The 16,283-nt window shown below is 39.5% G+C and overlaps 1 protein-coding gene and 1 long non-coding RNA gene across 3 annotated transcripts in view; both read right to left on the reverse strand.

The window, feature by feature from the left end:
• The window catches only part of LOC141430265 (CD320 antigen-like), a 450,087-nt gene that overhangs the window by 255,223 nt on the left and 178,581 nt on the right, over nucleotides 1-16,283 (reverse strand). The window lies entirely within an intron of this gene.
• Nucleotides 7,032-11,160, reverse strand: LOC141430075 (uncharacterized). 2 transcript variants are annotated; one of them, XR_012451608.1, is made up of 2 exons: nucleotides 10,989-11,160; nucleotides 7,032-10,291 (listed from the first exon to the last, which is right to left on the reverse strand). It is a non-coding gene; the product is annotated as an uncharacterized lncRNA (long non-coding RNA). The 2 variants fall into 2 exon arrangements; XR_012451607.1 differs by having other exon boundaries at nucleotides 10,709-11,160.

The following is a 16,283-nucleotide window of genomic DNA, read 5'->3' on the forward strand; positions in this document are numbered from 1 at the left end:
ACAAGGAGATATTCGCTCTCCTTAGATTTATCTGAACCAATCCATGTGTTTGAACAATGTTAAAGTTAGTAATGTTATGTTGTGGGATCGTGTGAAGGAAACAACTTTAAAACAAAAAGTAAAAAAGTTTATTTAAAAAAAACTAAATGGAATACGTAAAAATGACAAATAACAGAAAAACACAACTAGCACGTAGGCTCACCGATCAAAACTCCCACTCTTTTACTCATTCGCTCGTCTCATTCACTCCACATTAGTCTTCAGTCATTCGGTCGCTCGTTTACATCAAATCATTCTAACATTAATCCACCCTCATTCCCACATGTATGTATGTATCATCATCATCATCAACCCACAGCAGTCCACTGCTGGACATAGGCCTCATGGTTCGCCACAACACTCTGTATCCAGCCCTCGCATCCATCCGCCGCCAGGGTCATCCGTCCACCGTGCCTCAGGACGCCCTACACTACGTTTTCCCGTCCGTGGTCTCCATTCGAGGACTCGTCTGCTCCATGTATGTATGTAAACTCTTTATTGTACAAAATAAGTAACAAACACAATTGACAAACATTGAGATATATGTACAAAGGCGAACTTATCCCTTTAAGTCAACCTTTGAGTGGATGAGAGGAGCATTCAGTTAGGGACAGACTAAAAGTGAGTTTAAAAGTTAAAATAGCTAGTGAAAGCTACAATACAATGCTTTAAATAATAAAATATACAAATCTATGTCCAATACACAAATGTATGTCAAATGTATGTATGTTATATACACTGTGTCCTTCTTGTTTTTTTTTTACATAAAACTTGTTTGACCCCTATCTTACCTGATGTTAAGTGCAGATGGGGCCAAAGGTGTATTATTTCTGTTAACTTCGACTAACGGCTCTTTTTTTTGATAAAAATTGCAAACTGGACAAAGATTAATAGGACGTGTTGATTAGGGTACCTATTTCTAGCCTATGTGCATGTTAAAGCCATATAACCTACCCCAGCGGCATTGCCCCGTTAATTCAGTTTTTGAATATATATTTTTTATATAAATGTTGCTTACATAACAATATAACTTTATGGTCATTGTTAGGTGAAATTGTAAATTCACTAACTTGATGAGTGACAATGACGTGCCACATCAGAGAGACATCAAAAAACTTTTTGTTAAACTTTCTTTTCCTAAATACGTGTGAATGAAAAACACTTAAAGAAAAAAGTAAAGTTTTATATTAAGCACTTTTAGGGCCTGTTTCACCACCTGTTGACTAACTTTAAGTGTCAGATAAAAGTAATGCCATCTTTGTTTATTCGGACAAAACAAACAGAGACGGCATCACTGATATCCGTCACTTAAAGTTAGTCGACAGGTGGTGAAACAGGCCCTTAGACTTTTTTTACGTATGATCTCGTTTTAATTAGCACTTCAATGTGGTACAGTCGAACAAATTGAATCATGACCCAGGGTGGAACCATTTAATAATCATTCTCACTATGATTTCCTTGACAAGAGTATGGGATGACAACATGACATTAGTAGCACAAGGTTCCACCCTGGGTCATGATTTAATTTGTTCGACTGCACCTCTATACTGTTTTCAAATATTTCTCAATAGGTACGTCATCGGCACAGTTTAGTTAAAGCCTTCAACTTAAGTTCTTTTCCAGTAAATTGTTATTAATATATCTCCAGTGCGTCCCTTTCTAACTGGCCCAGTAGGAACGAGACCGACTAACAAGTGAATAGCAAGCGCGCCAGCCGTCCCGCCCGCAATTTTTATCGCTTGTCGCTGCCAACATTTTCTTCTCTGATAGCTTTTAATATTCGATGCACCTGTGGCCGAAGGCATAAGCGGTTGACTAAGGAACTATTTTATTTAAACTTAATACAAAGTTTAATGAAAAGGAGACTGGACTGCTTATGTCAGCTGAAAGCTATTGATAGCGATGGTCCCAAATAGCCTACCTGGGTTCTAGGGAATGGTCATCGAAGCAGAGGCAGACCCAAAAGACGACGACAGAACGACTTGAATTCATGAAAATAGATTGGCAGGAGAATGCTCTTGATAGAGACGAGTGGAAAGAAGGGCAGGCCTTAACACAACAGTGGAACACTAAATTTATGGAGATAATATAATTTATAGTCGAAATTTATACCCACAAATAAAAAAAAACTCGATATTATGATGCGCCATTTCGTAGAAAAAAGTGATTTGATTCGTAATGCTGATGTCGGCTTTTCTACTATGCCCTTCAGAGACCTTAAGGGCTTTAATTGGAAACTGCAAAATGACGCTGCAATTACGATTATAATACGTGTGTATTATAGTGCAACATGGAACCTTACCAAAGAAACTTTACACAGATAGGGAGAGAGAATCATTATGACACCAACTCTATGGTGAGTCAGAACTCATCTCGGATAAGCAGGGTAAGATACAAGCAGCTTCAAATTAAAATTTATAATTACTTATAATTGTAGGAGAATTATGTCAAATATTCAATTGCAAACCGCCCCCGCCTATGCCTTGTCCAGCACAGCGTTGCACTCGTTAAGGCATATTTGGCGTAACGCGTTGCACCGCGACACTGCGCCGCTATGCCGAGCGATCCCGAACATTCCCGAGCCACAGAACACGATGATTAAACTACAGGTATTATTTGAATTCTTCAAAGGACATGAATATTTTTGAATTGACGCGTAGACGAACCAGTTCAATCGCATCACTCTACGGCCGAAGCTATAACGTACATAATACCATGCCGCTGTCACTTCAAGTTTGAACTTTTGTATAAAATTGTTAGAAGGCACACAGTAAAAACTGTAGCGACACAGGATCGCTTAGCTTGCAATATGGCTAACGCGCCAGCTTGCACCGTCTGTAACCTCAGTAGTCTCTCGCCTGCCACTGCAGACTAACAAGTCCCCGTTAGCAATAAATGGAGCCCGTTGCAAGATAATCTATCATTTGGCACATCCCTGAATAACCAGTTAATAGCTTATCCTAAACGTTAGCCAGACCTCCCACTAAGTAGACTAACGACATAGCGCTGTTGCGGGGAACGGTTGGATGCAAGTGTGTGTGATAGTTAACTCAAAAGACAATTTGCTTGGCCCGCATGATTTCCATATGTCCATTTAGAAATAGGATCTTTTCTGGGCAAAGTCCACTTGATTTCGTTATGATTTTCTTAACGGTAAAGAAAAAAGTAAATAAAACGATTCCCAAGGTAAATTGTAATTTGGAACTGAAAAGACTCAAAAGCTCTCTACAATAAGAGTTATTAAAAAGTAAAGAGAGAAAAAAACAGAAGAAAATAATCAAATTGCTCGAGTTCCCGCGAGACTAAGAAAAATAAAGCACAAAAAGGGTGGAATCTATTAGAATTGTCTTTTTTAGAATAAATTGTGTTCAAATCTTTTTTCAGATTTGAATCCTTTTCTCAGCTAATTTTTAAACGACTTTTAATTGGAGAACTGGCGATTTAAATTACCTCGGGGACTTAAAAGAAACGAGAACTTCTGTTAAATAACGGAAAAAATCCTTCTGACACAGGCGGCGCTATGCATAGGGGGCGTGGGCCACAGCCCACGACCTCGCGGTCTGAGGGGCCAGCCGCCTCAAAGGTTCCTTGTTTTTTTGCTCATTCTAAAATCCTTCATCTAATGTGTGATGTACCATCGGGAATTGCATTGGAATGACTAATTTGGGTCCTGCGTCGCCACTGCCTTCTGTACCTATATTTTGGCGTCGTAATGATTTATTCACAACAACATAAGACACAACAATATACAAATAGACGACACGAAGGATAGTGTGTATAATGCAGTTGGGAATCGGACACGGGCTCAAGCCATCGGATGCTGAAGCATTAAAGCTGCTTTTCGGCCAGCGGTTACCCTCGGACCGCTATACAGATATACCTCTACACATTAATAACTACTCAAGACTACATGAACGCCTACATTATTTTTTAGCCTATATATAAAACATATATACACATAATGCTTGGAATACACGGAATGCAGACTTTGTAGGAGGTGGTAGGACCTTGTGCAAGGTCCGCCCGGATTGCTACCACCATCTTGCTCGCTAATCTTGCCGTGAAGCAGCAGTGCTTGTTGTGTGTTTCGGCGTGGAGAGTAAGACAGCCGGTGAAATTACTGGCACTTGAGGTATCATATCTTAGGCCTCTAGGTTGGCAACGCATCTGCAATACCCCTGGTGTTGCAGATGTTTATGGGCGGTGGTGATCTCTTACCATCAGGAGACCCACTTGCTCGTTTTCCATCCAGTCAAATAAATAAAATAATTTAACAGTTCCAACTGCACAAAACTACTGTGCAGGGGTTCAAAATTTCCAACAGAGATCTTTAAATATTCCGCACAAATTCCGCACCGATGTGGTTCTTACCCTAAGTTAATCCCAACTCTTCACCCCGCGCGAGACCCACGATTTTTCAAAAAATCCAATAAATTCCGTGATTTTTCGCTTCAGACCCCTCATTACCCTGCGGCCCACAAATTGGGGTCCCGCAAATAGGGGTCATAACCCACGCGCTGTGATATTAGAGGCGATAGGCCGTGCGAGATACATTACTGTGTGTAAGTGATAGCTCTCGTAGCAGTTCCTGGATTTTTGTGTGAAGATATCAGTATTATAGAACTTCAAATCAGTAGTCCAACATTCTGGGGTGGGCACGGCCCACACAGCCCCCACCCCTCTGTTGGAGTTAATCGATGACTTTAATAAAAAAAGCGTAATTTTGCGAAACACTCGACTTTTAATGTGTCATTACACAGCAGATATCGAAGTAGAAGTGAAAGGCAAATTTTGACAACTTAAAGACAATCTTAATTCTAGTTATACTACGGTGGATATGTGACTTATTGCTAGTGGTTTAATTTAGGAGTTAAGTGAACTTCTCTTCAATCTTCAACATGCCCCCGGGCGTTGAAAGCCAGGCTTTCAACCAACATCTTTCTCTTCAGGAAGTGGGCAGATCCTTGAAAATGCTCTTCGGACTACTCCATTAGCCGTTTTCACGTCGGCTACCCTGTTGACGCCGTCTGGCCCGGGGTGAACAGAAATGATACGTCCCAGTTTCCACTTTAGCGGAGGAAGATTGTCCTCCTTTAGAAGAACAAGGGAATTCAGCTTCAAGGAGTGTCCACTGGATCGCCATTTCGTACGTTGCTGAAGCTCAGAAACGTATTCTTTGCTCCAGCGAGTCCAAAAATGTTGGCGAAGTTGCTCGATTCGCTGGAACCGAGCTAAATAATTGTAGTTGTTGTGCTGGTAGTCACGCTCTGGCAGACAAGTGAGCGGGCGTCCGATGAGGAAGTGTCCTGGTGTCAGCGATGTCAGGTCTTCTGGATTTGACGACATTGGCGTTAGGGGGCGAGAGTTTAACACTGCCTCAATTTGAACTAGTGTAGTGTTAAGTTCCTCATACGTGAGATGACAATTTCCCAGCACTCGATTTAAATGATTTTTGTGGCCTTAACACCAGCTTCCCAAAGACCACCAAAATGTGGGGTATAAGCCGGTATAAAATGAAAATTAATTGATTCACTAGCTGCACTTTCGGCAAGTGAATTGCAATTTTGCTTTAGAAAATTGGATAGATCATTGTATGCACCAACGAATGATGTACCGTTATCCGAGTATATATCGCTCGGTTTCCCCCTACGCGATACAAATCGTCGCAACGCTAATAAATAACTATTGCTCGTCAAGTCGCCCACTAATTCAAGGTGTATTGCTTTAGTACTGAAGCAAATGAATATTGCAATGTACACCTTCACTAACCTAGTACCTTTTCCTTGACGACTAGCAGAGACAAGTGGGCCCGCGTAGTCAACGCCTACACTGTCAAAGGGAAAACCACCGGGAGAGACTCGAGGCTTAGGCAGATTACCCATTAAAGGGCTTAATACGCGTCCCTTCATACGAGTACACCTGACACACTCATGATAACATTTTTTTGCCAAATTTCGACCTCCAAGAGGCCAATATGTTTCCTTGATTGTAGCTAACAAAAGCTGTGGTCCTGCATGTAACAACCTTTTATGTTCATGATCAAACAGTAATTTACTAAATCTATGATTAGAGTGCAGTACAATCGGGTGTTTTTTATCGTAGGGAAAAGTTGAGTTGTCTAGACGACCACCGACACGCATGATCTTTTGGGAATCCAAAAATACGTCTAATTTAAGTAACGGGCTCTTTTTTGATATACTTTGATTTGATGAAAGTAATTTATACTCAGGAAACATTTGATTTTGACATATTTTAATAATTATATTTAATGAATTTTGCAACTCGTTATAACTGAGACAGTGTGAACTGATTGGTTGTTTTTTACAAGCAAGTATAAACCGTAAAACATACGCAAACGTTCTCTGCAATCGAGTAAGTTTAGAAAACCGCTCAAAATCAATAATCGAATTCTCAGATAGGTCGTTGGCAACGTGTAACGTTATTTCTGGTCGAATTTCAGGTAGTGTGGTCAGATTATTGGTGCCTGAGATCGAAGGCCAAGCTGATGTATCCTGTTTCAAAAAACTAGGTCCTGACCACCACAAATCATTGGACTTGATAGACTCGAGAGTAGTACCGCGAGATAAATGATCAGCTGGATTCTGGGTGGTAGGTACATGCCTCCAGTCACAATTACCTGTGATTTCCAGAATGTCAGCTGTGCGGTTCCTAACAAACGGGTGGAGTTTGCTCGGTAGCATTTTAAGCCAACCTAACACTATTGTTGAGTCGGTCCAGAACACTGTTTTTTGTATCTTAAGTCGAAGTGAATTGACTATCTTTTCGTATAGATGAGCACCCACCAATGCGCCACAAAGCTCAAGCCTAGGTATGGTCATAGGTTTCAGAGGAGCAACTCTGCTCTTAGCCATCAATAAATGAACTGAAACAGAGTTTTTACTATCTATGCTACGAATAAATGCACAAGCACCATAGGCGCGTTCCGATGCATCTGCAAAGATGTGCAACTCAATTTGCTCATAGTTATCACAAACAACCCTTCGCGGCACACGAATTGTCTTGAGAATTGGCAGACCTGCAACAATCTCCAACCATTGACTCAACAATTCAGAAGGCAGTTGTTCGTCCCAAGACAACTTGAGCAACCACAGCCTTTGCATCAGCATTTTCATTGATATGACATAAGGAGCTAGCAATCCTAGGGGATCAAAAATTTGTGCAATGACAGATAATACGTCGCGCTTTGTTTTTCCTGCAGTAATTGTTGAGCCAATGGGGAAACATAACTCATCTGAGTCTGGCCGCCAACCTAAACCTAGCGTTTTACTGGGCTCTGAGATACCTATGTTTAAATCTACAGCAGGTTGTGATGACGTAACTGCCAATCGAGGGTCATTTGACTTCCATTTTCTTAAATGCATGTTTGCTGCAACAAGAGCATCTATCACGCCTTGACGAAGTTTCATTATGTCACTTATGTCATCCCCCCCACTCAACAGGTCATCAACATAAAAATCGTGGATTATTATTTCCTTTATACGAGCGTCATCACAATCTAGACCAATTTGTTTAAGGCATCTAGTTGCCAAGAATGGAGCGCTAGCAGTCCCGTAGGTAACTGTATTAAGTTGATATAGTTGAATGGGATCGCTTTCATTTTCACGCCAAATGATTAGATGTAAATTTCGGTCATCAGGATGCAACGTCACAGTTCGGTACATTTTCTCCACGTCTGCCGAAATAATGTACTTATGCTGCCTAAAACGGAGGAGAATCGACAACAGGTCGTCTTGAACTGTGGGTCCCACCATCTGCAACTGATTTAATGACACACCAGAGCTCGTGGGACTACTAGCGTTAAACACAGCTCTTAATTTGGTAGTGGAACTACCCTCACGAATGACGCCGTGATGAGGAATGACATAAGTGATACCTGATTCAATTGGCTCATACTTTGACATATGACCTAAGGAGATATACTCAGCCATAAAATCTTTGTACATCTTCTGAAGTGCAGGGTTACGCTTTAATCGGCGTTCTAAGGCATAAAAACAATGTTTGGCTCGAATAAACGAATCTCCTAAAATCTGAGGGCTTTGTTTTAGCGGTATTCGTACGCAAAAGCTACCGTTATCTAAGCGATTCGTATGCTGAACAAAATGCTCTTCACATAATTTCTCCTCAGGAGAATAATGTGACGACTGAGGGCGAACTTCTTCAAGCTGCCAAAAACGCGTTAGTTGGTTTTGAATGTCATCAACATCATTGAATGAGTCGGTACTTGTACCTGTGAACTGAGCAAAGTTGCATGTGATCGAATTGGACAACGACATTGGACCGCATTTAATTGGGCCTGAAACTAGCCATCCCAGCCTAGTTTCACATAATATCGGTTTTCCATCGCCTAGTTTAATTTTTTGCGATCCTAATAAGTCCCAAAACAAGTCGGCACCTATAATCAAATCCACGTCCGCCGGCGTGTGAAAATTGGGATCAGCTAAAGAAATATCTGACGGAATATTAAGATTCGTCAGATCTACCTGACGATAAGGCACGTCACTAGTTAATGACGGCAAAACAAAACACTGAAGACTGGTCTTATATTGATCATTCAAGGATGTCATTGGCACTCGACACATTTTGCCAATGGGTGCCAGCGTATTATTGATACCTTGTACATATTTGTCAACGAAGTCTGTATTTAATTTTAATTTATTACAAATTTTTTCAGTAATTAAGCACGACGTACTGCCACTATCTAAAACTGCACGTACAATATGCTCGCAATTATTAACGTCGTATAGTTTTATTAGCGCAGTAGAAAGCAGTACGTCCTGACCCCGTCATGCCGTGCTGACATTGGCAGACAACGTCACGGGAGCGCCAGGATCGGCGCCGGCGCCGGCGGTGATTGATTTCTGATGCACGAGCTCAGTGGTCCTTTCGCCGCCGCCGTGCGATGACGCGTGGACTTGAGGATCTGTATACCTATCATTGTTTACAGTAGGTGTAGGCTTAAACTCCGTAATGTGAATCAGTGTGTGGTGCTTCCGTTTACATATCTTACATCCAGGTTTTTTACATTGTGTAGCGTAATGACCGCTTCGAAAACAATTGTGGCACACTTTATAATTTGATAATAATTGTAGCCGCGCTGTATTAGTTAACGCAAGGAATCGAGGACAACCATTCAAGTAATGATCACCCTTGCAGCTCGGGCAGGGCTTGGTTGGGGAGCTAGGGCCATGATTGTTGTTGTTGTCGATTCGGTTGTTACGGTTATCACGCACAGCGAACATAGATTTTATTTTATGTGAAGATTTATTAGACGAATTTGCTTGATTATTAGACATTTCTAAAGTTTCCAAAAAATCTGCGCGGTCTCTTATGAAAGTTTTAAGGGTGTCAAACGTTATTTTATTCGGTTTGTTTTTGTCAAAATGACTTTTTGATTCTTCCCACTCACGAAATGTTTTGGAGTCTAGTTTTTGAGTTACTAAGTGAATAAGCAAAGTGTCCCAATGTTCGACTGGCTCGCCCAGCGTCTGCAAAGAACGTAAGTGTTTGTTTACATTGTCAATTAGCCGTTTTAAGGATATGGATGATTCGCGTGCTATTTGTTCGACATTAAACAATGCCGAGACATGATTTTGTAGCAATAAGCGTTTATTATCAAAGCGTTCACGTAATTGTTTCCATGCAACTTCATAATTTTTAGCTGAGAATTCGATTGATTGTACGATGGCTGTTGCGGACCCCTCCAGCGAAGCCCTGAGATAATGAAACTTATTTATTTCATCTATTTCGTCATTGGAATGTATGAGACTAATGAAGGTGTCACGAAACTCTAACCAGTTGTCGTAAGAACCAGAAAATTTGGGAAGCTGAATAGTTGGCAACTTGACAAGCTTGTGATTACCTCCGCGACTTCCGCGATCGCTTTCCGCGGAACCGAAATTCTCACCACCTCTTGAAGAGGCAGCCAGTATATCTTGTGCCTTAGAAAGCAGCTGATAATATTGAGACTCAAACTCAGTACGCTCAGCGATTTTTTGATCCATGTTCTCAGCAATACACTCAAGCCTTGTTTGTACCTCATCGTAATGTACATACAATGAGTCAATCTTACCCAAACGCAATTGCAATTCATTTACCTCAGTGGAAGTTAGTTTAGATGCATCCAAACTGTTTAAGTAGGTAGCAAACACCGTCAAACGCCCTTTATAACTTCCACGTTTTTTAGTTAAATCTTTTTCCTCGGCCATTTTGGGAAGCTGGTGTTAACTCTCACCTGGAACGTTAAGTTATAATAACAATAAATCGTATATAATAATAACCAATATTAGTTTAAGCTCTAGTTAGGTAAATAGGTATAAGTAGCTTTAAATATATTTCTTTTCAACTTGTAAATAATATTAAGATGTCAATTTAGTATTTAGCAGTGTATTTAATAATGTATTCTTTTTGTTTAGCATGTAAGGATCTTTTACTAAATTATAATTTGTTTTTAAACTTGCTTATCTTTTACTTGGTTCGAAAAGATTTATTATTTATTAATTAGGCTATTAAATTACACAATATTTCTCTAATTCTGAATACTTACACTGATTTCTTATGCTTATAAATACTTTAACTGCTTACCCTTATCTATTTTTAATTACCTATTTACTTATTCTTAATTTTGTTGCTTATTTTATTCTTAACTTACTTCTCTGATTATTTTCTGTACATTTGTGTTTTTAACTGATATTAAATTAATGGTAAAGTAAATTCAACTGCATTTTATTGCATTCTATTTACCTACCTGCTTACTAACTACGAGTATAAAGCAAAGTTAAGTGTAGCGTACCTAACTACATAAGCGGTGTGAGTAACTAATTATACAACGAATTAGATTACTAATACATTTGATAACTATATAATATAATGATACTCAATAACCGATACACTTAACTTAAATTAGGTAGGTATAAAGTACATTTACTAACCTTATCAGTCGCTTTATTACGCTTAATAAATACCTGAATTTGAGTGTTGGGTGAAACTTAGTACCACTTAACACTACAAGAATTATTATTCTGATATTATATTATAGTCCAATAATTGCAAATCTCTGCCACACACGATGGATGACGCAACACTTTATTTGACTCACAAGTACTCGGGTGCCGCCTGGTGCAAAACTTTTAACTCGCCGGTAATTAATAATCTCTTCTTTTAATTATATTTTTCTGATTCTTCAATCAGGCTCGATGGACCATATGTTGGGAGTTAATCGATGACTTTAATAAAAAAAGCGTAATTTTGCGAAACACTCGACTTTTAATGTGTCATTACACAGCAGATATCGAAGTAGAAGTGAAAGGCAAATTTTGACAACTTAAAGACAATCTTAATTCTAGTTATACTACGGTGGATATGTGACTTATTGCTAGTGGTTTAATTTAGGAGTTAAGTGAACTTCTCTTCAATCTTCAACACCCTCTATATACGCCTATACGCCTATACAGGGTGAAATCTAGGACGTAATATAAAATTAGTGTTTCATGCTCAGTTAATGCTGGGTAATATAAATATAATACATTAACTCTTTTTTTATTATTTTTTTTTTTTATAAAACGAGGGGGCAAACGAGCAGACGGGTCACCTGATGGAGAGCGATCACCGTCGCCCATGGACACCCGCAACACGAGGGGAATCACAGGTGCGTTGCCGACCCTTTAAGGAATTGATAGGCTCGTTTTTTAAAGATCCCTAAATTGTAACGCTCCGGGAATGTTGCCGCTGTAAGCTGATTCCAGATCTTCGTCGTGCGAGAAAAGAAGTTTCGCTTAAAACGCACGGTACTAGACTGCCAATCATCAAGATGGTGAGGATGGAAAGACAGACGGTTCCTCGAAGTGCGGTAGTGGAATTTTTTGTTGAAATAAGTCTGAAAAAAAATATGGTTTCCATACATTATTGAAATAAGAAATCATGAACAATGTTTGGAAGCCGCAAATTTCAACGGACTTATTTCAACAAAAGAGTTAATGCATTATATTACCCAGCATTAACTGAGCATGAAACACTAATTTTGTATTACGTCCTAGATTGCTGCTATATGTGAGAGTTTGTAGCTTTTTTGCAGCTGTGGTTCCTTCCTACGCGGGCCAGTACAGGTTGGAAAATTTACGGCTACAACTGGTTTTTTTACCCATTCACGCAAAATACTAAATGCCTTAATTATTATTAAAGGCATTACACACCGCGTTTTTTAATCGCGCTGTCGACACGCGTTTGTATTCATACAAACAAAATACGCAAGCGAGTTGCATGGCTGCTTAATGGAAAGAAAAACGCGGTGTAAACGTGCGTTTTTCTAACACCCGGTGTGCTAAGGGTTGAAAAATAAGAAAAACATCTCTGTTCATTTCCTATTCTCCGCAAAACAACACCAGAATCAATAAGTTAAAACGGATTCCCCGATCATTTCGCTCCTGAACATCTTAATCTTAACCACTATATTAACTTTAATACCCATTCATTTCAAACGTCGTCCGTTATATCTCAAAATAACCATGACAGCGTTTCTAGAACGGCGACAACTGAAGCTGTTGGGAGCGGACAATGGATCGTTCCGCCTTTTAAGTTATCAGTTCCGCTACTCATTGTCAAGAGCAAGGTCAGGTGTGTTTTTCAGTTAGTTACTGTAATTCAGAGTTGAAATAACATTAATTATTTATTGTAGTAAGTGCAGACGTTTTTTTACATGGACATAAGTTACTTGATAGGCTTTGCGAGCTTCTCGAGCGAACACAAACCAGGGGGCTACCACGAAATTCTAAAATCGAAGTTCTTGTAGTACCGTCCCTCTCACGCTCGTGTAATAATAGCGTCAGCGGGACGGCAAGATACGAAATTCGAATTTTGAGCTTCGTAGTACAGGACACAGCGTTGGCAGCGTGCTTAATGAGGGCTATCGTTTTTTGTCTCACTAGATGGCGCACTGTTGCGTGAGGTTTTTAAGTATGGCTTTCAAAGTCTGTTATTACGGGCGTGAAAACAAAGTTTAGATTAAAATCATATTTAATACACCTTAAAACCGTACTATAAAAATATCGAGCATGCCACAGTGTTGCATAGTCCCCGTTTTGTTCGGAAAAAGGGAGGACAAACTTTTTCGAAAGACAAAACTGTCTCGAAAACACAGACATTCATTGCCCCGGAACGCATATTTGCCATAGTTAATTTCAGATATTGCAAAATATTCACAAAATTATTCTAATTATAAATAAACCCGCGTAGCTCACCCAAAAACTATGAGATTTGACATTTCGGAGACCTCACGCTACACTAGCGCCTCTAGTGGCGAATTCATACGCGATAGCCCTCATTGTCAGTGCCTGGGTGACCGAGCTTTGCTCGGGCTAAAACTCGATACCAAGCGTTTTCCCAGAGATAAGACCAAGCTAGATCGATTTATCATCCCGAAAACCCCCATATACCTCATCGAAATCGTTGGAGCCATTTCCGAGATCCCGGAGATATATTTATATTTATACAAGAATTGCTCGTTTAAAGGTATTATGTATTAGATGATATGGATTGGCATAACAGATTTGGCATAGCATTAATGTCCATAACATTGCATTCGACATAAATCCAAAAACAAGTGCTTTATTCACGAACATCGATCAACACAAATTTCATGTCTTTTACTTATTCACAAACACACACACGCACACACACACACACACACACACGCACGCACGCACGCACGCACGCACGCACGCACGCACGCACGCACGCACGCACGCACACACACACACACACACACACACACACACACACACACACACACACACACACACACACACACACACACACACACACAATTTGTATCCGTACTTGTTGTTATTGTTGTAACTCATAAAACATACTTGTATGTACAACATAGTATAGTTAGTTTGTAACTATTGATAAAGATTTTTTGTAATTGAAGAGTGGGGTCTCCGTACGTACGTGTACGTCAATACGACCTCTTTTTTTTAAATCTAACAGACCAAGGTACAAAAACTATTAATCTCACCAGACGTCTGGTTTGCCGAAATAAAGTTTCAATTTATTTTTACAAAAAAAAACGAAAAGAGAAAAAATCTGTCTACAGGAGTGAAAAAAAAAATATGGACCATCCTAGAAAATTAAAGGTACCCAATTATGCAGGTAGCCTCAACATATATTATTTTAATGATTTGCCTTGCTTTACAAGTACTTTAACTAAGACCTTTTGTCAGACCACTGGTTAGACTAGCCAAACCTACATAGGAGCGCCGCGCGCCGGAGCTTCAGTTTTTGACTACAAATAGTAATATCTTCGGACTCACTCAGACCTCCAAAATTGATCCCTCCCTTGCGCCTACACGTACCTGTAACAAAATGAGGAAATTAAAAAAAGAATACCAGGAGATAATTGCATTCCACTGACGGCCACTTCACGTAATATGGGGCACAAACAAATTTGATTAAAAACACCTGTACTTTTTAGACACCGTGTACCTATAGCAGGAATTTGCGTAAACACAAACATTAATTAAGGGCGAGGGATTTTTAAAATACAGTGGTGAAATTTGAATATTACGAGCATTTCCCGAGGCCGAGGTATTCAAGCAAAATATCAGGTAGTAACTAACTTACTACTACTTGGCTGTAGAATATTTAATCTCCGTGTATAATACTTTGCTTGGGCTAAAGCTCGTTAATACGCGTTTTCCCAGAGATAATACCAAGCTAGATTGATTTGTCATCCCCCGAAAACCCCTACATACCAAATTTCATCGAAATTTCAAATATAATGTTTGTCAGAATGATCGTTTGCCATAAACTCTTTTTCTCTGAATCCAATAAGTGTTCAGAATTGTTATAAAACAAACCTAACCTAACCTATACTCGTAATATTCTATGTAGAATATAGGAGGACCAATTTCAGAAAATTCTAAGCTTTCAATGGGAAAAAATTGTGACAAAACGAGGGTTCGGACAAAGATTGACTAACGAAGAGTATGCGAACTTGGGCGCTCCCAACTTCCCAAGCTCTTCTTGCTCGTAAACGGATGGACCGATTTCGATGTTCTTTTTTACGTGAAAGCTACGATTTGCTTGCGGTGGTTATTAGCTATGAACAAAAATCGGTTCTGCCCTTTTTGACATATTGAACGTTGAAATGATGGCGGTTTTTTAACTTTTTAAAATTGGTGTTAGGTTATCTCTGTGTATCATATTATGTATATGTGTCTCCCTCTATATCTAACAACAGAAATAGGTACTGGTGAATTATAGAGTAACTTCAAACCCCGGGTTAGTTTAGTTAATAGTATGTAAACGCGGCAAGATTAGGGCGTTAAGGCGGCGCGGAGACTGTCAATACCAATAAGGATTAGCTCTTAGGAATCCAATCACTTATGAGAGGGACCTTGATAACTGTGGAACTATTTAACTACAATAACAAGCTTACATTACTTACTACTACTATTAACATGAACTTTTGAGTGTGGTACTCTTACAGTAACCACTTGCTGGCTGCAGTTATGAATGGGTCGGCTCGACCGGGTTAGTAAACCAATAGAAACACATCATTTACCTCGCCTCGCTCCGCTCAGCTGTTTCCACCAGAGATGTGCTGTGCGAGGATAGGTAGGTAATTGAAGCGTTTCTATTTTTTCATGAAAAACACATTCCTCGTAACACATCCTCGCACATCTTTGGTGGAAATACAGCCTAAACAATAGGGAATATGCATAGAACACGAATTTTCTCTTAGAAAATTCTACGTGATATTAAAATGGAAACGTCAAATTATTAATATCTGGTGAAAAATAAGGAAGATACGAGCGAAAGAGTTTGCATTCTATCTCTTTCTAGAATAATTGTATTTAGTACGCACTTGTTTGTTTGTTGGTTTGTTAATACTGTTTATTGTACAAAAATGAAAAATAAAAAGGTGGACTTATATGGTCGCCGCAGCATATGACATCATATAGTCCATGACGGATCTCTCTGCTTAATTGAGAATTTAAAACATCATATCTTCATTGTCTTTTTAGATATTTGAAAAAATTCCTTCGGAACTCAGTTTGTAAAAAAAAGGTAATAAAGCCAACTATCACCACCACCACACTATGCTGACGCATTTAGAACTCAACCAGAGTTCATGATCAGAACCTTTCACCAAACGCTCGGTTCGGTTTCGGTCGGTTCGGTTAGCTTGTGTTGCTCTGATGATGAACCTACGATTCTCTGCTCGA

Source organism: Choristoneura fumiferana, chromosome 8 (genome assembly GCF_025370935.1).
Source record: "Choristoneura fumiferana chromosome 8, NRCan_CFum_1, whole genome shotgun sequence".
In the NCBI taxonomy this organism is placed as follows: Eukaryota; Metazoa; Arthropoda; class Insecta; order Lepidoptera; family Tortricidae; genus Choristoneura; species Choristoneura fumiferana.